The following is a 22,665-nucleotide window of genomic DNA, read 5'->3' as shown; positions in this document are numbered from 1 at the left end:
GTCAGGGGGAAGGGAGTTCCATAGTGTTGGTGCCACTACTGAGAAGGCCCTATTTCTTGCAGCCGCCCCACATACCTCCCTAGGCGGCGGCACTTGTAAAAAGGCCTTCTCTGATGACCTAAGAGGACAAGCCGGATTGTACGGGAGCAGGCGATCTCTAAGATACCCTGGTCCAGAGCAGTATAGGGCTTTAAAGGTCAATACCAGCACCTTGAATTGGGCCCGGAAACGAATGGGCAGCCAATGCAGCCGCTGGAGAAGCGGACTGACAGAGTCGAACCGCCTACCTCCAGTAACCACACGGGCCACCGCATTCTGCGCTAGTTGCAGTTTCCGAACCGTCTTCAAGGGCAGCCCCACATAGAGCGCGTTACAGTAATCTAATCTCGATGTCACAGAGGCATGGATCACCGTGGCCAGGTCTGCACGATCCAAGTACGGCCGCAGCTGGCGCACCAGCCGAAGCTGAGCGAAGGCCGCCCTAGCCACAGCCGCCACCTGGGAATCCAGGAGCAGCTGCGAGTCCAGGTGGACCCCCAAGCTGCAGACCTGCTCCTTCAGAGGGAGTGCAAGCCCATTCAGCGCAAGCCGATAGTCCAGCACCTGCATCGAGGATTTCCGAACCAGGAGAGCCTCTGTCTTATCCGGATTTAATTTCAGCTTGTTAGCCCCCATCCAGATCCTCACTGCCTCCAGACAGCGCTCCAGGCCCTCAACCGCCACCCTGGAGTCTGGAGGAAAGGAGAGATAGAGCTGGGTGTCATCGGCATATTGATGGCACCCCACTCCAAACCCCCGGATGACCTCTCCCAGCGGTTTCATGTAGATGTTAAATAGCATGGGGGACAGAACTGAGCCCTGTGGCACCCCGCATCTCAAGGGCCAGGGTGTCGAACAGGCATCCCCCAGCACCACCATCTGGGACCGACCCTCCAAGTAGGAGCGGAACCACCGCAAAACAGTGCCTCCAACTCCCAACTCGGCCAATCGGCCCAGAAGGATACCATGGTCAATGGTATTGAAAGCCGCTGAGAGGTCCAGCAGGACCAACAGGGACGCACTCTCCCTGTCCAGTCCCCGGCGTAGGTCATCCACCAAGGTGACCAAGGTGGTTTCCATCCCAAAGCCCGGCCTGAAGCCAGATTGAAAAGGATCCAGGTAATCCGCTTCATCCAAGACCCTATGGAGTTGGGACGCCACCACCCGCTCAATTACCTTGCCCAGAAACGGGATGTTGGAGACTGGCCGGTAGTTGTCTAATACAGTAGAATCCAGGGAGGGCCTCTTCAGGAGGGGGCGAACCACTGCCCGTTTCAAAGCGAGTGGTAACGTCCCCTCCATCAAGGAAGAGTTGACCACCCTCCCTGTCCACTCAGCCAGCCCACCCCGGGCAGCTCTTATCAACCAAGCTGGGCAAGGGTCGAGCAGGCAGGCAGATGGCCTCACACTCCAAAGGAGTCTGTCCACATCCTCAGGCTGTACAAGCTGAAAAGAATCCCACAACACAGGACAAGCAGTTGCCAAGGGGACATCGTCAGACACTGTCAATGTGGCATCCAAGTTGTGACGAATACAATCGATTTTATCTGCAAAATGTTGCACAAACACGTCACAGCGGCTGACCGTGTATTCCTCCTGGTCTACTGGGGGGGCCTGATGGAGGAGGCCCTGCACCACACGGAACAGCTCTGCCGGAAGGTTGTCAGCAGACGCAATGGTAGCAGAGAAGAACGATCTCTTCGTTGCTACCACCACCACGGAATAGGCTCTGTAATGGGCTCTACTCCGTGTCCGATCGGATTCATCCTGAGTTTTCTGCCACCGTCACTCTAGACACCTGCCCTGCTGCTTCATCATTCGCAGCTCCTCAGTGAACCAAGGAGCCGCTCCGAGTCTGCGACGTGGCAGAGGTCGCTCCAGAGCAATCTCATCCACTGCCCTGGTCATTTCCCCATTCCAGAGGTCAACCAGGGCCTCAGATGAGACGCCAGTCTTGGCAGTGGGGAAATCCCCCAGAGCCCTCAGGAAACCTTCAGGATCCATTAGCCTCTGGGGGCGGACCATAGAAAACGGTCCCCCGCCTCTGTGGAGGTAGGAAGTCGCAACAAGCCTAAACCTTACCAGGAAGTGATCTGTCCATGACAACGGAGTGATCTTGATCTCCTCTATGTCCAGATCACTGCCCCCGTGCCCAGCGGTAAACACCAGGTCCAGCACGTGTCCTGCAGTATGTGTTGGGGCCAAGATCTTCTGGGACAGGCCCATGGTTGTCATGGCGGCCATGAAATCCTGAGCTGCACCTGACGCAGGGGCCTCGGCATGCACATTGAAGTCCCCCAGCACTAATAGGTGGGGGGCCTCCAATGCCATCCCAGTCAGATCACCCCAGTCAGCTCAGGCAGGGAGACTGTTGGGCAGCAGGGCGGGCGGTACACCAACAGAATCCCAATCCTGTCCGGCCCTCTCAACACAACATGCAGGCACTCGAACCCAGCAGACTGCTGGACAGGGCACCTGGTAAGGGAGATGGACTCACGATAGACCATTGCAACTCCCCCTCCCTGTCCCTGCAATCTTGGCTGCTGCAACACCTGGAAACCTGGAGGACAAAGTTCAGAGAGACTAACTCCTCCTGCCATGTCCAACCAGGTCTCTGTAATACATACCAGGTCGGCTTTCTCATCCAGGATTAAATCCCGGATGATGCAGGTTTTGTTATTCACCGACCTGGCATTCAAAAGCAGCAGCTTCAGATCCAGGGACTCACCGCCAAGACCACCAGGCATCCGAGAATTGGGGGAAGGACCAGAAGGAGAGATGAACTGCCTATGATGAGCTCTCCTTCTCCTGTAATGGCCTGTCCAACCCCCACTGCCATATCTCCCTTGGCCCGTCACTCTCTTGATAGTGGCACCCCTCCCCTCCCCTGAGCTCCCTCCTGAAAAGAAACACATGTGGCAAGGCCCACCTTCTGAGACTGGCCTATACAGAGAGAGACACCCAGCAGGACTGCTTACAAAAAGATAAAAACTAAGCAAGCCTAGCACTGGGTGTCTCACAGGCCAATCCTCTGCTGCAAAAAAGACTGTGCTGCCCTAACGATTTCAGTTGCTCCTCTCTCCCCTGCCTTAAACAGAAGGGGAGGAATAATCCAACCACTGCTTCAGTTCGTCATCCAGGAAGGGAGCCTTGGTCTTCTGGGCACGAGCCCTAGGCTAAGAGCCACGGGCCAAGAGCCCTTTGGCTCTTGCCCTTCGGCTCGCGCCAAAGGCTCGCGCATTTTATGCTATCTGATAAAATGCCCTTACAAAGAGAGGATGACTCTGAATGCAACTGTTTCAACAGATATTTAAAAAGCCATTACCCTATTGGTTTATAGAACTTAACAGCTCAATCCTATCCCCCGCCATTTTACACTATGTAGCAAAGCCGCTGGAGTGTGCACTACATGCTATGGTGAGAGGGGTGACCAGGGAGTCTAGGAAAGGTAAGTAAAATATTTTTTACTTACCTCTCTGTGAGCCACCTGACCATCAATGGGCCTTTTTGGACCTATACCCATCCTGGAACCACCTCTTGCCCTCCTCACTACCTAGCCCAATCCTTCCCCCAAATCACCCATGCCTTGCCTCCAACAGCACCTTACCTGCTCTGATTAGGACCATCTCCGGTGTGGGTGTAGCCATTTGGGCCAGCAGCTCCAATGCTCACTACAGTAGTGCAACAACAGTGCCTCTGCAGCACTTAAGTGGCAGAGAACGGCATCTGCCACCATAAATGCCAAGTAGGATAGGGCCACAAGTGATGTATAATGGTGAAATAGGTTTGTGTCTAGGCTTGCCGCCTTGAACATGGTGGAGAGGGAGCTTCCCCAGACCACTCACCCTCCACCAAGCCATCAACTCAGTTCACCCAGTTCAACTCCGAAACAGGTGCTCAGCCGGCAGCCAGCGGGAAAGGCATCGGTGCCAACCACCAGTGGCTCAAGGACCTGCATGGAAATGGCCAGGCAAGCAATGGCTTTGTTGCCCTGATGATGAGGATCCTGTCTCTCCAAGCTAATGGGACAAGACCTCAAAAGAGGTCAGCCACCTCTCAGGGAAGACTGGATGCTCCAACATGCATGGCATATTGTGCACAATTGAGACAGAGGAAAAGAGGTGGCTGGCAGCTTGATTCCTAGGAAGGGCTGTGCTGTGTGGGTTGGCTGGGAAGGAGAGGCATGCTGCCTTGCCACTCCCTGGGGGGCTTTTTTGAGTAATCAGAGCAAGCAGGAAGGAGTTGGTTCAGATATCACCAACTGCAGAGGGAAGCTTTACCACAGTCCATTCAAAAAAAGTATCCCATGTAGGGATATGAGTAATAAAAGACCATTTAGGCTTTCCCCAGACTCTGTTTACCATCCATCTAGCTTTCCAGCATTGAACGAGCCACTTCTCTTCCACTTCCACGTGCACTAGTTGCATTCCTTAATGCTATTATGAAAGCTCATTCCAGTTCCCCAAAGAGCAATTTATTTTGCCTTTACTTCACTGTATCCTGCAATCTACTGCTTCAAAATGTTCTGGATGTGAAGCACAGGCAGCTTTTCCATATGGGCTTACTGAAGAATAATTAATGACTGAACTTTTTTCCGAGCAGGTTTATGTTGCTTTCACACAGGTTCATCACCGTCCTAATGATCTTCACACACGAGACCATGGAAGAAGCAAGAGTACAGTATTCATTCGCTTATCAGGAAGTAACTTTAAAATAGATGGCTTTTCTTTCCTTGTTAAGCTCGCTATTTCAGACTTCAAGTGACTAATACTTTAAGTTCTTACGTAAGAAGGCTTTGATGGTGGGACGCATGCCTTGTCTTTTTCTTTTTCCTTTTTGGGGGGTATTTTATTCATAACAAGCTCTGGATGCACTTAATTATAGCAATGAGACTGAGATTTATTCAGGAAAGCAAAATCTATTTTCAACCATTTCCGTAGGAAAAGGTACATTAAGGGTACAATCCTAATTTCACATTAAGCTGGCGCAAGTCCCTTGCACACGTTTGCGCCTCCTCAGGAGGATATGGAGGGAGTATGCACTGGAGTATGGAGGCTGCATGCAGCCTCCATGGCAGCTTCCCCCAGGTAAGTTGTGTTGGCCAAACTCAGGAAAAGCAGGGGTCTGAGGAAGATGGGGAGGAGGCAGGATGGAGCTGCTGCTCGTTTTTAAAATCTTGATTTTTTTTCAAATAATGCCAGCATGTTATATATCAATTGATGCATAATTTCATGAAGAATGCAATGAAACAAAACATGTTGAAATATCTCAATTCTAACAAAAGTTATAGCCAAAAAAACCACGGGGCGGGGCAGTGGTGTATCACCACACCCACCACCTGGGGCATTCCCCCATGCATGGGAGGAGGTTCATCATAGGGGTGACGCGCTGGTCTCCTGCACTGGCTGATGCAAACCCTAGTGACATCACTGACTATTTGTATGGTTTGTGTGTCTCTAGGTTAGTAGAATATCCATGGCCACCCCAAATTCTCTTATATCTGAAGCCCAAAAACCTAACACCACTGTCATCAAAATCAAGCTGCCTGTGAGATGGCTATACTATTCATATGGAGGCACTCATCCAGTCTAACAGCACCTCCAGGAAATGTTCTCCAGGAGATCAAGGCAAGCTTGTAAGCGGATGTGTTGCTAGGGGGGTTACCTGCACGGGGGGGGGGGGTGTGACATGCTAAAATCACAGTGGTTAGGAGTAATACTGTCATGTTATATACCGTTGGATGTGGAATTTCCAGCAGAATGCAATGCAAGAAACCAGATTGAAATATCACTCTGGTTTTTATATTTCTATCAAAGGTTATGGCCAAAAAACTGGAAAACAAAAAATGCATGGAGCCCTATGGAAAGTGAAACTGAGCCGTATTGCGCTTTTACTCGTGAGTAGGCCAACTTGCCTTAGTCCTTCGGAAAGGGGAGGCTGAGAGGAATCCAACAACACCAGAATGGTCCTGATCCAATGAATGCAACCCCAAAAAAAACCTGAGAAGGAGGTCCCTCCCTCCAAGCAGACAAATGTATTGAGCCCTATGGAAAGCAAAACTAAGCCAAATAATTGTTTTTACTTGCGAGTAAGAAAACGTGCCTTGGTTTGTGGTCAGACTAGTTAAAAGGGAATGTGAGACCACCAGAATGGTCCTGATCCGATGGGACTGGAGCTCAACAAATGGACTGGAGCTCAGCCCCCCCCCCCACACACACACTAAAAAGGATCAAAACAGAGGCTTCAGCTGATAAGGTGAACCTTTTTGAGACTTGCAAAGCCTGAGAGTGATCTGGTTTAAATAGAAGATCTTAAATTGAACAGGATACTGAGTAAGGCTGAAAACCTTTCTGATTTTGGAGGGGGGTTTTATTGCAGGCAGGCTACAGAGGAAATTCTCTTGGTGGAACAAGGCTGACTTCTGTTTATTTAATTATTTGTTTTACTTTAATGATTTATAATTATTTAGTTTAATTTGCTTGATGATGTCATTTCCACCATGACATCACTTCTGATGGACAGATTGTCATTGTAAAAAGTGGGTCCCAGTGCTAAAAGTTTGAGAACTGCTGCAATAAGGTGTTAGTAAGCTGACACCCTGGGGGGTGTGATACCACTAGTGACCCAAACCACTAAAATCAGTTAGGAGGAATAATGCCATCATGCTATATATCAATCAATGTGTAATTTCATGCAGAATGTGTTCTATCTTTGTTCTATCAAAAGGTACAGCCAAGAAACCAGTGGGGGCGGGGCGATGGCACATCACCACGCCCACTGCCCAGGCTGTTGCCCCGCCCACTGCATAGGGGGTGACACACTGGCCTCCCACACTGGGTGATGTGAAACCTAGTGATGCTGCTGCTTGTAAGCCCAATTGTTGCTGTTTGAATAACTTATCAGGTGGTTTCTGATCAGGTGGTTCTGATCAAATGTGTGAACTGGGCCTTTGAAATTCTTCACATCTATTTCATAATGAAGCTACTAATAGTTAGTTGGCAACCTTCAGTCTCAAAAGACCATGGTATCGCGCTCTGAAAGGTGGTTCTGGAACAGCATCTAGTGTGGCTGAAAAGGCCGATTCGGGAGTGACAATCCCTTTCACACTGGGAGCAAGTGCAGTCTGTCCCTGGTCTGTCTCCCTGGCTATGGGCCTTCCTTCTTTGCCTCTTAGCCTCAGACTGTTGGCCAAGTGTCTCTTCAAACTGGGAAAGGCCATGTTGCACAGCCCGCCTCCAAGCTGGCCGCTCAGAGGCCAGGGTTTCCCACCTGTTGAGGTCCACTCTTAAGGCCTTCAGATCCCTCTTGCAGATGTCCTTGTATAGCAGCTGTGGTCTACCTGTAGGGCGCTTTCCTTGCACGAGTTCTCCATAGAGGAGATCCTTTGGGATCTGGCCATCATCCATTCTCACGACATGACCGAGCCAACGCAGGTGTCTCTGTTTCAGCAGTGCATACATGCTAGGGATTCCAGCACGTTCCAGGACTGTGTTGTTTGGAACTTTGTCCTGCCAGGTGATGCTGAGAATACGTCGGAGGCAGCGCATGTGGAAAGCATTCAGTTTCCTCTCCTGTTGTGAGTGAAGAGTCCATGACTCGCTGCAGTACAGAAATGTACTCAGGATGCAAGCTCTGTAGACCTGGATCTTGGTATGTTCCGTCAGCTTCTTGTTGGACCAGACTCTCTTTGTGAGTCTGGAAAACGTGGTAGCTGCTTTACCGATGTGTTTGTTTAGCTCGGTATCGAGAGAAAGAGTGTCGGAGATCGTTGAGCCAAGGTACACAAAGTCATGGACAACCTCCAGTTCATGCTCAGAGATTGTAATGCAGGGAGGTGAGTCCACATCCTGAACCATGACCTGTGTTTTCTTCAGGCTGATTGTCAGTCCAAAATCTTGGCAGGCCTTGCTAAAACGATCCATGAGCTGCTGGAGATCTTTGGCAGAGTGGGTAGTGATAGCTGCATCGTCGGCAAAGAGGAAGTCACGCAGACATGCAGGGGGGAGGGGCACGAGAGGGGTTTGTGTGTATCAGGAAGTTGAATAGGGAGCAGTGGTGAGGCAAACGGGATGCAGCTACTAATAGAGACCACTAAAACAGTGGCTGCCAAATATTCCTGGTGGCCCCTTGCAGCATCAAGTGAACAAACTGTGTTTGGGGGTGATTCCTATAACCTGTCAGTAGCCAAGAAATGGCTTGCACATGGAACATCTCCTGCAAAAAAATGTGTTTTCAAGTTCCGGCCCTATGGCAAGCATATTGTGTGATGCACAATCACACATTTGTGTGACCTTAAAAGCCTTTTGAAGTTCTGTCAGATAGTGTCAAACACACCAATTCATTATGGCACTGGGTAATCACAGAGATGTTTCAGGGAATGAGGAAATTGCATCTCAAAACCTTGTTAAAATATCAGATTATTTATGGGCAGCCCAATCCTGAACTGCGCTGGCACAGTCTGGAGGTCTTCTCAGGGTAAAGGAATATTTTTTTTTTCCCTTACACTGTGTAATGCCCCAGTCTGCCCTATGGGACTACTTGGATCTATTTAGCGGGCACAAGTCCAAGCAGCCCGGTGTAAAACCAGGGGGGCCAGGATGGGGGTTAGGATATGGTGGAGGCCTGCTCTGCAGATCCCGCCCCCTCCTGGACCTGATCTACGCCTTCCACCCTCCCCTGCCCAGAAATACCCTTCCTTGCCTCCAAACCACCCTCCCCCTGCCCCTTCATCACCCAACACATTCTTTACCTCTGCCAGCAGCTGTTGTTGTGGATGCTGCATTGGTGGTGCAGATCTCTCCGTTGGTTGCTCCTCAGTTGCTGCTTGCAGTTCGAGTGTGTTTTATAACATGTCTGCAACACCCTTGGCTGGCGGATCAGCTGCTGCACTGGCGGAGAAGTAAGTTAGGATTGCGCTTTCAGGTGTTTTGACAGGAAATGGCAGGAGGTCTGGTCTAGAGGGTAGAGCCTCCATTTGTCTGAAGATAATATCTGAAGGTCGCCAGTTCGAGGACACTGGCACCGTGAATGGCGAGACCTTGAAGCAGCTGACAAGCCTAGCCGAGTTATTCCACCTGCTCTTTGGCCACCCTTCAAGTGAGATATGAAGGAGCTGCTTGTCAGCCTGCGTGGGAGGAAACTGGAGGCCAGAATGTGATACCATATCATAAAAGATCCATCTGAAATGTTGTGGTTCTTGAAAGACAGAACCTTCTTCAATTGTAAAAATCCCTACAGGGATTTAGAACAGCCTGCCCATGTAAACCACCTTGGATTAACGTCTGAGGAGAAATCTGACAATCAAAGAAAGGCGGCATATAAATAAATAAATAAACAAACAATTTTGAAATCACCCTTTCTTTTTAATAGATTATTAATTGTTTTCTGTTTCTCTTTCCATTCATCTTAGTGATGCCTACTATCATTACCAGTTCTTTTTTCTAATAGTTGCTTTCATTAAAAGACTTTTCCTGTGAGTCTATTGATTCTTTTTCCAGATTCTGCACTAAAGATTAAAACAGACACTTTACTAGTAGATGGAAGATTTTTTTTTCTTTTTTGTAAACTTGCAATTTGAAACACATTTGACAAAAAGATGCACACATGCCACACTGATGGCCATTAAAATATATCACCATTAAAATGAAGAATGTCTCTCTTCACAGTGTGCAGTTAAACGGAACATGAATCAAGCATCTATTATTAAAAAAACATAAATAAAAAATCAATTTCTTGTAGATGCTTTGACAAAAGTTTCTCAGATGGATACATTTAATACATTTTGTTCACTCTTTACATGATGTGAATTCATTACTTGTTGTTTAAGAATGTCAACCTTCCCCTGGACGGTGGGGGAGTTAAAAGCATAATATGCATACCAGTGGAATGTAATCATTACATAACCTTCTGTTTATATCATTTTGGAAACAATAAGTCAGAACCATATTTCATAGCAGTGAAAGGAATTTTGCTTTGTGATTGACATTGTAACACACTATGTGGACGGCTACCCTTGAAAATAAATTAGAAAATTCAACTGATATAGAATGCAGCTACACACCTTGACTCGGCAGTGGGGTGGTGTGTCCATGTTCAACCTGTGCTGCACCAATTACACTGGTTCCCAATTTGCTTATAGCTTCAATTTCAGGTTATGTAATTGGTTTTAACCTTCAAAGTCCTTCATGAATTAAGCGTTTCTTTTGAAACCTGAACAGCATCTGCTCTTGTGTTTTATTGATTTCATTTATTTATTTTACCACAACTGGGTGGTATATTTTACCATAGGAAAAAGAGTTCTTTTGCTGAATGCAGCAGCAGACCTAGCGCTGGGTGAATGGGGTAAATGCCCCAGCTGCTGAACCAGCATGCCTCTAGGTCTGCAAGGGAAGCCTCCCTGAGGTTCCTGACACAGTCAGAAACTGTACTTCCAGTTTTCCAAAAATGCCGTTTAAGACCACGGGGAAGCCTCACAAGGCTTCCTCAGTTGGCTCTAAGGTCACATGAGGCTCCGTCATGCTTTTAGAGGTAGGGTGGAGGTCAGCTTTGCAAACAGGGGGCGGCATTTTTCATGGGGTAGGGCAGCTTTGCAGACCTTTGCCCCAGGAGCAGGGGGGGGGAGTTCATCACTAGCTGAATGTTCTGCTTTCCCCCTTTTCCAACACCTGAAAGGTCTGTCTCTACCTTCCCATGTCCAGGCACATGGGATATATTGAGATATAGCCAATTGTTCAAACTTCGAAGGCAGGGAAAGTAGATTTTGAAAATCTTAAAACTGCTCAGTTGGGTATATGAATTAGTTGGGAAGAAGTGAAATACAAAGTGAGTGCAAGTGAAATCTTTCTAGTAAATGTCATCCAATCACATGGAGACATCTTGGTCTAGCTTTACTGAACATTCTTAGAATGCTCTCAGAAAGACCTCAAGATGTTTTCTACGTGTTTTCTGAGAAAACTTGGAAAATGTGAGCTAATTCAGATGCATGATTTGGGAAGTTGACCCTTCAAGAGTGTTTGCAATCCCAGCAGGCAGCCAAAAAAGGAAGTACAGTATATTGTGACCCAGGTGGACTCCCATGCATGGTTGGTGGTCTCTGTTTGGCTGGATGAGATGCAACCTGAAGAAAACCTATATTTTTACCACAGTGAAAAGTTGTGTAGCTGAGGTACTTCTTGGAAGCATCTTCAGAAGCAGAATATTTGACTACTTGGAATAACTTTTGTCCTAGCCAAACTTTTATCCTTAAACCAAGAGGCTTAAGAGTATTTGCTAAACATATGTTGAGGAAACTTGAGGCTTTAACCCTTCTCTAGCGATACCAGAGTCATTATTTAATCCCAAGGGATGTAACAATGGGAAGTTATTAAATTGCTCTTTAAATATGATTTTTTTAAAGTGAACCAGAAATCTGCATCTTCTCTAGGAAGTTTTTTATAGTGTGAACTCTATTAGAAGGCAGATAAAACTTCCCACAATTTCAGAACCTGTGTTTCTTTTTGAAAACTCACTAATTCAAAGCTAGGCTTTTAATTAGTGCTCCAGATACAATCCTCCATTGCTAGATTAATTGCAGAAAGCCTGTTCATTGTTTCCGATCCCCAGAGATATTTTTAAATCTAGTGAGCAGTGAGGCTGCCATCTGTTTTGTTGGTTGATGGTTGCGTCTTACTGGAATAATTAAAACTGTGAAAGTGCACTGCATGCTCTCACATTTAGAAATGTGGGCTTTTCTTCTGATATGCCATTCACATTTACCACTGTCTTTTTTTGTTTGTTTTGTTTAACCACCACACCTGCACCAGCTGGCTCAGTGATGTGAACAAACTGCCTGTCTGTCTGGCTCAAGTAACATTTGCAATGAATGGCTTGAAAATTACAGCTGCACATCTTTCGGTTAAAGAATCACTCTGTAAAGGATGCGCTTTAAAATTGGAGTCTCTAATAATGCTAAAAAAGTTGTCCATTTCCCTCTGTTGCTGTAAATGTATCAGGATATGGCGCCCTGAGTTATTCCTTAGGTTCTCTGAGCTCATGCAATATAGATCACGAATGTGTCATGCAGGCATACACTGTCCTATGGAACAGAACTCAATACGTCCTTAACAACAACTGTGATAAGGAAAAAAAAAAAAAGGCTAAGTGAAGACCGCTTTCATTAACAACTCTCTTCCTAAAAATAACATACTGTACATAAATGTGATGTTTCTCATTTGCATTGTTGGAATGTCAGTTGCCGATCTGGCAAGATCAGAATTGCTTCCAGATAAATTTTCATAATATAACATTTGGGGTATCAGTTAATTGAGTTATGTGTTGAAGATCTGCTAATAGTCTTTAAATAGATGCCATTAAAACAATATATTTGATAAATGTTGGCAATTCACTTGCATAAAGTGTTGGCCGTTCTAAATATACTCATTTTCTCCTTATTAAAATTCTTGTTCATTCTTTTGACTTATTCTTTGTATTGCCTATCGGGACAGCTGCACCAGCATCAAAAGTAGAAACAGGGGCGGGATATTCCACTTTTAGATTTTTTTCTTCTTTGAACATCATAAAAAAGGGAAATTAAAAATGAACATATTTTTTTTCTTCCAGGAAAGCAGGGGCTTAAAAAGCAAATTGTATGGGTAACATCTGTTGCTTGGAAAGAAGGGACTCTTGCTCCCAAGAAGAGATGCTCTGAATGTTGCCCTATATCAAGATCTCAAAATTTTCAGCCCCAGGACTGCATCATATATCTTAACATGGTGTCGAGGGCTGGATGTGGCCTGTCCTATATCATTAATGCACGTTGAAGAACAGTGCATTCCAGAAAAATGGCATATTTTTTTAAAGAACTTTTAAAGAATAAAATGCACATCTGTGAAAAATGAGCTTTTATACACACACACACACACACACACACACACACACACTTTTTTTGCTCCAATAGGTCTAAAAATGCTTTCTAAAAAATGTTAAGCTTAAATTCATCTTAGAAATAAATTAGGAAGAGCCACAGGTTTTTATCAGTGTCGTTCTGCTAAAAAAGTACCTTTATTTTAAAACAAAATCAGAGGAAAAATTCTGCAGGGGAACATCACTGTTAAGTTTAATTGTGTAACAAATTTGCCTTCTGGAAAAAAGAAGCAGTGTGCAATTTAGTAGTTGGCAACCTTCAGTCTCGAAAGACTATGGTATCGCGCTCTGAAAGGTGGTTCTGGAACAGCGTCTAGTGTGGCTGAAAAGGCCGATTCGGGAGTGACAATCCCTTCCACACTGGGAGCAAGTGCAGTCTGTCCCTGGTCTGTCTCCCTGGCTATGGGCCTTCCTTCTTTGCCTCTTAGCCTCAGACTGTTGGCCAAGTGTCTCTTCAAACTGGGAAAGGCCATGTTGCACAGCCTGCCTCCAAGCGGGCCGCTCAGAGGCCAGGGTTTCCCACTTGTTGAGGTCCATTCCTAAGGCCTTCAGATCCCTCTTGCAGATGTCCTTGTATCGCAGCTGTGGTCTACCTGTAGGGCGCTTTCCTTGCACGAGTTCTCCATAGAGGAGATCCTTTGGGATCTGGCCATCATCCATTCTCACGACATGACCGAGCCAACGCAGGCGTCTCTGTTTCAGCAGTGCATACATGCTAGGGATTCCAGTACGTTCCAGGACTGTGTTGTTTGGAACTTTGTCCTGCCAGGTGATGCCGAGACTACGTCGGAGGCAGTGCATGTGGAAAGCATTCAGTTTCCTCTCCTGTTGTGAGTGAAGAGTCAATGACTCACTGCAGTACAGAAGTGTACTCAGGACGCAAACTCTGTAGACCTGGATCTTGGTATGTTCCGTCAGCTTCTTGTTGGACCAGACTCTCTTTGTGAGTCTGGAAAACGTGGTAGCTGCTTTACCGATGCGTTTGTTTAGCTCGGTATCGAGAGAACGAGTGTCGGAGATCGTTGAGCCAAGGTACACAAAGTCATGGACAACCTCCAGTTCATGTGCAGAGATTGTAATGCAGGGAGGTGAGTCCACATCCTGAACCATGACCTGTGTTTTCTTCAGGCTGATTGTCAGTCCAAAAATAGTGTGCAATTATTTAAACACATATGTATGTACGTAATTTGCTAATATGCAAGCAGGTAACAAAACTTCAGTGTTTGGAAAGAGCTGGGTGGTGTTACATTTTACTGCTAGAAAACTCAGCCCTTGGGTAATTCACCTTGTTTCACAACAACGTTAGTTAACAAGCTGATGATGAGAATGATTACAGTATAGAAATGACTCAGAGAACTGTTTCCACCTGTTTGACTGTTTCCAAAGCAGGAGGGAGATCAAGATGAAAACATGGTGCTTTTTTCCAACTGACAGGCATTCATCACACATTCAGAAGCATCTGGGGTTTTGTTCCTGGGCTGACAATTAACTAATTAATTTTCTAAATTAACATCAATAGGGTGTTTAAAGCAAGAGCTCAGGCAATTATAACCTAAACTGGCCACTAACTCTTAATAAAAGTAAATGCTGGGCTCAGGTTCCAGGCAAGAACCATTAGAGAGATCATTTATAAGCAAAGAACATCTCTGAGAGCAGTTCTTATTTTGAAATCAAAGAATTTGTCAGAGTTTACCCACAGAAACAGCTTTCAGTATCTGAACCAGATTGAGAGTTCTGCTAAGCAAAACATTCCAGTACTACCCAATATGTTTCACATTTCTAAGACCACAAAAGCAAGAGGAGGCTGTTGCCATCACTGCTCTCATACACATGCACACATGTTTACCACTACATGTGTACCCACACACACACACACAAACACACACACACTCTGCTAGTGCCGGTACAGTGGCCGATGCACCAATACTAATTGTCATGAAAGCATTATAAAGTTGCATTTCTCCTTGTGAGTTTTCTCTTCCTCCTCCTCCACATTATTAAATTTCTATTGCACCTTTTAAGTATCCAACCAACAAAACTTAAAAGTACATAAATTTCTTTTTTGTTTTTGAAACATAAAACGAAGTGTTGTTGTCTTTTTAACGTCCTCCATGAAATATTCATCTTTTCTAATGTATCCCCTGGGAGGAACCCATTCCACCTTAAGCACAGAACAGACAGTTGCTACACAAGCAGATTCGAACACTAAAATGCTGGTATTTGCCTGAAATGCCTTTTTTAAGGGAGACCTGACTGTAGCTTATCCAGGACCATCAAACAGTGGAGGGACAGTGAGAAGGGCAAATAAGTTCTGAACAGGGCAATTTTTTTTTTACCTGAAGTTGTGCTTTTCCAACTTAGAAACCCACTATAAATGTGCAGTGCCATTGAGATTAAAAAAAAGAAAAAGAAAGCAACAGTGGTTTACTTATACTGATGATAATGCCATGTGATTAGGGTTGCAATGAACATTGTTCCAATATTTGAGTTGAAAGTACTACTTGGAGGGATAAAAATGTTTTCTTGCAAATCCTTTCATGGTGAAAATGATTTATCTTGCTCACTGCCATTGTTTCCCCCACATGGTTTAGCGCCATTGTTTTGTGCGAATGTTCTTCTTCGACTAGTCATGTGGGTCAGCCTAGCCAATCAGGGACCACACAGCAAATGTCACAGCACTTTGTAACCAAACATACAGCCCAATCCTACACATGTCTACTCAGAAGTAAGTCCCATTAGAGTCAATGGGGCTTACTCCCAGGAAAGTGTGGATAGGATTGGGCTGATATTTGGTTTTCCGACATCATCCTACATGGCAAATCAAACCATGTGAGAGTGAGGCTTTCTGGATTAGGCATATTAGCCACAAGCAGAGAGCATGATGGGTTAAGTACACTATGGAGGACAAGGAATATTTTTCTAAGCAGATTGTATGAACCACATGAATATCACTGTGAAGTAAACAGGAGTCATAGGTACAATTTTCTCAACTTTTTTTTTTCTTAGAAGCCACATACCCAACCAATGTATTTACTGGGGGGAAGGGACACAAAACTGTGGATTTCAATTTTCTCAACTTTTTTTTCTTAGAAGCCACAGTTTTGTGTCCCTTCCCCCCAGTAAATATCACAAATCATCTTTCACAAGAGCAGTTCCAGGCTGATGCATCAATATTTCTAGAAAAACTTGTAGTACAATTTAAAAAAAAAAAATCCCAAGTGGGCCACAAATATTTCTTAGTTGTTTGAAATGAAATGCCTAGTGTGTTTTCATGTCAATGTTTTATGCATACCCAGAAAAGTGCTGATAAAGCATTCCTATGTATAAATGAGGAAACACAAGAAAGATGTCTTTGCAAACCTCATTAAAATGTACCTTAATAACAGCACCTGGTGGATTTAAAGCAAAAACAAAAGGAAAGTTTTAATTTTATTTTATATTTTTATTTTCCTGCTGTGAACAAGAAATGAGAATGTTTATCTTCCGTTTAGCTCTACACGCTTCCTTATCATGTATAGTTTTCCGCCTTATAGGGCATACCTGAACTTTCTTCTTGAACTCATTTCTAGAGTCATTTTTGAACCTTTTTGATTTCAGTGCAAGCAACTTCAAAGGTGAGGAGCAAAAATTTCCCACTTGGTCCCCAGAAAGGCAGACAGCCAATTCCAGACTACACTTCTGAGCAGGTGGAAGCAACCAAGGGGTAACTCTGAGCTATACTCCTAACAGCTCCCCGAAAATGCCATCTTGTGACCCTCCACCAATGAGTTAGCTCCATTTTACTACCTTGCTTCACACCAGTCCCACTTCCCCCCCTCCCCACTCCCCTGGCACACCTCCTCCCTGCCCTCTCCCCGCCCTCTGCCCAACTCCCCCCTCCTCAGAACACCTCCTCCCTACCTCCTCCCATGCCCCCACTTACTTCATCACTGGTCAGAGGTCCGCGCGACTGTTGAGTGGTGGAGCTCTGGCAGCCACCTGGTGCTAGCCCAGCACCAGCTAGCGCTGGGCTACCACCTGACTTGCCTGGCGGTAGGGCCTGCAAACATGCCTTGCAGCGAATTTGTGACACTGCGCACCGGTGGTAAGCCAGCACGCACTGTTCAGGATTGGGCAGTCAATCATCAAATCTCAGCATAAATATTTCAAAATAGGCATATAGAAGGTAAGGGGGGAAACTGAGGTAACATCCTGAGAAGGTAATGAATGAGTTGAAATATGCTTGTTCAGCCGTAATATAATTAACGTAAAGCAAGACAAAATCAAATGGGAAAGATAAAATTAATCAGTTAAAATCACAGAATCCAATATTGCAATGATCCACAATACAATCAAGAACAAGGGCATGCATTCTATGTGGAGCTTAGGATGTTACTGGGTTAGAACAGAGACTGATGGCCAAGGAAGGTGACCAGAAACAGAGATTCAGTGATTACATCAAGCTTCACTTTTAAATGTCTGTTACTGTGCACTCATAGAGGAAGAGGCAGTGAAAGGTGACAGACCTCTAGCGCACCTTGAAGTCATAGCAAACTTTGATTGGAGTGCTGGGGTAGTAAAGTAGAGAACATGAACAGGGGAAAGAAAAGAAAGTTACAAATAAGGAGGGATGGAGTAGATGAAATGGATGATTGTGGAAGAATCTTGGGACAATTTCGGTCAAACTTCCAAATCTATTTAAGGATGACAAAATCAGGTTTCTGCCAGTGGTAGAAATGACTTCAGGTTGCATGCTGTTCTTTGTTACATCGTGACTTTTGGTTCTAAGAAAAAGTTTTAGCTTTAAAAGACACAGAAAAATTTAACTAAGTTTATAAAAGCGAACGGCTTGGCATTTGTTGAAACTTGTTTCCTGTTTTCTGTGAAAGGATCTTTCTGTGGCTCAGAAAAGATTTAAGAGATTTAAGATCAAAGCATAAGCTACTAACACAACTAGATACCAGATCAGATTTGTTGATTCCCTGGCCTGTGTCTTAGCCACAGAAAAACCCCTTTTCCTTTGTTGAGAAGAGAGTGTGTTATTGAGCAGAGCATCTATACAGCTTGCAAGCTAATTCATAGAACATTTGGTAGAATGGACTTTATTGTATTTGTGCCTGAATAGAATCATAAAAAAGAGAAAGAAGGTGCAAGATGTATGTGTGTCAGTTATAAATATTGCAATATTAAATCAATACAAGGCAAGAAAGAACAAGAAGTGTTTGCTTGAGGACAGTGGTTTTCAAACTGGGGCATCACGATGCCCTACCCTGAGGGTCCTGGTCCCTTTCCCCTTAAGGGGTGGGGGCAGCCAGGAGGCAGGGAGGAGGCAGCAGCGCTATCCCCAGGATCGCACTGCTCAGGGGGGCTGCAGGGGCTTGATGCACTTGCCCAACCCCCCTGCAGCCCCCTGGGGGTGTGGGGAGCCCTGTGCAACCTTTGGCAGGGCTCCCCGGGTCAGGGAAGGTGACAGCGGAGCGATCGCGCCTTGCTCCACTAAACTGGAAGTGGTGCGCAATCACCCCACTTTCCCTTTTGACCGGGCTGCAGGGAATGGGGTGCACCCTCCAGTCCCTGCAGCAGCCATCCCTGGCTGCGGGGAGCCAGGCGCGAGTGACTGCAGGGCTCCTCAGGTCAGGGAAAGTGATCGCCCCACTCTCACTCCCTGATTCAAAGGTTAACAATCTAAAAAGAAGCACAGAAGAGACACCAGCCTCAGCCATTGGGAGGGTCAATATGCTGAGTTCAATAGTTGCTCTTGTCTATTCAGAGGCTAAGGCTGCAATCCTAACCTCACTTTCCTGGGAGTAAGTCCCACTGAACACAATAGGACTTACTTCAGAGTAGACCTGGTTAGGATTTTGCCCTAAGAGAGCCACTGATTGAAGGGGTGGCGTTCCATATCATACTAATTACCATGGTGGCCGAGCAGATTGTGAGGAAAAAAACTGCCCAAGGGGTCTGTGAAACAGAGCAGAACTGGCAATGGGGGGAGTTGGGGGGAGTTTTGGTCTCATTGTGGTTCTGCTCTGTTTCATGTACTCTTTGGAATGCTTTTTAAAATGATTTTTATTAAAATAATTCCCTCACCAAGTCACGTTGTTTGGAGGCCAGTCCAACTGGGTCCTACAAGGTGTTTGCCCATTTATCAGGGGCTGAAGGCTGAGAAAAGGCCAGGCTTAGCAGAATGCCTGGCCCAAGCTCAAAGCTGAATCTATAAAGATATCAGGGTTGGGAACTCAGGTCTGGTGACGAGGACTCGAGCTGTGAAAATGTGTGATTTTGGGTGACTCGGCAACTTGTGAGTCATGCACATGGAAGACTCTGAAAAAGACTCAGGGCCCCCCTGACTTGGCATTCATCCCCACGCATGCTGACTGCCTGTGTCTGGGGGTGTTTGCATACTGTTTTCGCTGTGTGGAAAACCTAGAGGGACCAGCATTCTGATCAGGCAAGCAGCAGGGAAGTTCCAGCCAGGAGGCAGGAAAGGGTTAATGTGAGCAGGAGTGGGGAGGAGGGACTGGGCTCTCTATTCCCATCTCTGATAGGAAAGAAGGAACGGTTGATCATTGGACATTCTGATATTTTCATTGGTTAAGGGAGCCAAGGGGGTTCTTGCCTTATGATTAGCTTGAAAAGCCCAGGGAAAAAGCGGAGGGAGGGAATGGGGGAGCGAGTTCATAACAATCACGCTTTGCAGGACATGGCTGGTTGGGAGGAGGGAGGCTCACTGAATGACTGGTTACAGTGGGACTACTTCTGAGGAGGGCTGCAAAGGATCAGGTCATCCTGGTAAGCCTCGCAGCTGCTGCTCATGATCCTCCTCCCTCTTGCTCTTCTGTCCCTGCTCTCACACAGTCCCTCCCATTCCCTCCTGCCCTCTTTACAGATGGGAAGGGACAGCAGGGGAGTCTTTAAAGTGAACTCCCACCCACCCACCCACCCACCCACACACAGCCCCGCAGCAGCCTCATTTTTTCTGCGGTGAGCTCTTTAAGGGGGGGCAACTTGACTCAAGTCCTTTAGAGTCACTAAAGGGTGACCTGGCGATTCAAGAAGTGCCCCTATTATGACGTTTTTGAGTCAAGTTGCAAGGGCGGTGACTCGTCAACTCAACGCGAGTCAAGCCACATTGGGTTTTCCCATCCCTGAAAGATAATCGGATGAAATTGTTCTCCAAGGAATTCCAGGCTATCTCAGACATAATAGTATTAATGCACATTTTTGCCAGAAAACTCTGTAGCAAATAAGAAATGAATGATCTGAAAATAAATCAGGACCCCTTCAGCTTTCAAGACAAATATCAAAACCCCTTGAGCGGGTTTTGAGGTTGTAAAATAGATTCAAAAGAACCCAAATGGGGAGGCAATGGGAGGGGGGGTGAATCGAGTCTGTGAAGAGGGTAGGTTCAGTGGCAGTGGTGACTGCTGAATCCTAACCACCTTCCAGTGCTCAATCCACCTTCACAGGTTCAAGTCGGACTTGCACCAGCGATATCGCTGATGTAGGTCCAACTTGACCCACCAAGCCAGAACCCCTCCAGGCAACCCCTCCCTTCCCCCTGAGCATGTGAAAGTAAGATGCTTTGCACTGGTGAAGGGAGGGGCCAGAGTGAAGCCTTTCCGAGCACTTTGGCAGAGACTGATTGTTCGATTGGTCTTAATGACTCTATCTTAATATCATAAAGGTCAGCAAGGCTGTTTTTAAATCAGAAAAGAAACTTTGTTTTTTAAATTGATTTGCTATAGTGTGTTTTTTGCCATCCATGTGAGTGCTTGGAACTGAACCCAAGCGAATAATGAGGCTCAACCTGTACCAAGCTCTTTTCACCATTTCTTGCAGGGTTTCTGGACCATCTTAATTACTCTCCTCTGAACCTGCTCCAGCTTCCTTCTTAAAAATGTGCTGCCCAAATCTGGATTCAGAATTCCCAGTGAGGTCTGACTAGTACAGCATTGAGTAGAACTGGGATAATATACAATGCAAATAAGTGAGTCAAATAAATTGCACCCCCCTCCTGTACATCTTGCCTGACAAAAAGGACAGAGATGTGGTGATGATTAAAAGGAACAGTCCACAAGATTAGAACAATTTCATCTCTTCAGTTTCTCAGCATTGTACCAGTGCCAGGTTTGCTCCATACATCACTTAGTAGGAGGTAGACAGCCATTCTTGAAAAACTGCCCTTCTTGGTTGCAACAACCTCATTATTTTCTGGCAGAACTTGATCTTCCTTAGTGCTCCCTTTTCATTAGCTCGACATACAGAAAGATAAGTTCATGGCAGTTTATAGATAAATTCAAATATAAGCATGAGGGGGTGGTAGAAGTAAAAGAACGCCTCATTTGTAAAAGAACCCCCTTTTCCATTCCTAGCTTATTAATTCATTCTCCGTTATGCAAATTTGCAAATTATGCAAATTTTATTTCCACTAAACAAATGTGAAATAAATGCACAAAATCTCAATCATGGAACTGTCATCATTCTTTGCTAATGGCAAACGGAGTCATAAGATTACGCCTGCCTGTCTATTCACCTGGCTATCATCTTCCACAGTCATCTGCATGCGTGCAGAGGGCCATTTTTAATGTTTATTAGTGTAGATGTCAGTCAATAATTATAGATTTATTTTTACTCATGAGACACAGGCTACTTATTGTGCTTTCTATCCATGAAAATCTTTTCATTTTTTAATTTCACATTTATATTTATGGGTGCAATCCTAACCCCATAGTACTTTCCAGCACTGGCATAGTGGTGCCAATGGGCCATATGCTGCATCCTGCAGTTGGGTGTCACTCATGGAGGCCTCCTCAAAGTAAGGGAATATTTGTTCCCTTACCTCAGACCTGCATTGCCCTTAAGTCAGTGCTGGAAAGCACTGATATAAGGGGTTAGGATTGCACCCCATTTGTCCTCCAAAGAGGGTAGGGCATGTTCATGGCTCCCCTCCTCTGCTTTAAGCCTTAAAACAACCCTCTGAGGTGAACTTGGGAACTTCTATAACAAGGAATAGTCCTGAAACCTTCTATATAGAAAACCTGGACAATCTGTGGTAAATACCATGGATCTGATCTCTGCTATATCCTTTTAAAAGGAGGACATTTGTTTTGGCTACAAAGGGCAATACCCAGAACTGAGAGAATATTTTCTAGTCTGCTTGCTTGAAAAGAAACAGCAGAGGGCTCTCACTGTATTCCACTTCCCTGCCCCTTTAATTGCCAAAACAAAAACTTTTTTTTTCATTGTGAGAGCTACATGGGAGAATATTATGATATAAAGTTTGCTTTGAGCACAACTCAGCACAGAATCTTCAGGCACAGGGAGGATCTCTCCCCAAGGACAGTGACTCTTGCTTCAGAACAAATGCTGTAATTGTGGAAGAGCAAGGGACAGGGATTTGAGCACAGTGGAGTGGGTCTTGCTGACACACACACACACACACACACACACACACACAGACTTCTGCAACTGTGAATGTCCTACAGATAGAGAACATCTGAGGAGGGCTTTTGTTTCTGATCATTTCAAAATGGTACTGGTCACATGTTGGCCACATATAGATGACCTGATTCCCTTGGGCCCAGTCATGTTTCTTTTTCCAGCCATAAAGAGAATGAAAATACCTTCTGAATACTGAATACCTTCTGAAACCTTTAAATGAACCAAATAGAAGGACCAGACAGTCCCATCTCCTTGTCCCTGAATATCAGAGTGAAGCACGTGGAGGCAATAGCATTCCGGAGA

Source organism: Tiliqua scincoides, chromosome 2, assembly GCF_035046505.1.
Source record: "Tiliqua scincoides isolate rTilSci1 chromosome 2, rTilSci1.hap2, whole genome shotgun sequence".
Taxonomy (NCBI): Eukaryota; Metazoa; Chordata; class Lepidosauria; order Squamata; family Scincidae; genus Tiliqua; species Tiliqua scincoides.
Note: the sequence above shows the minus strand (reverse complement) of the source record.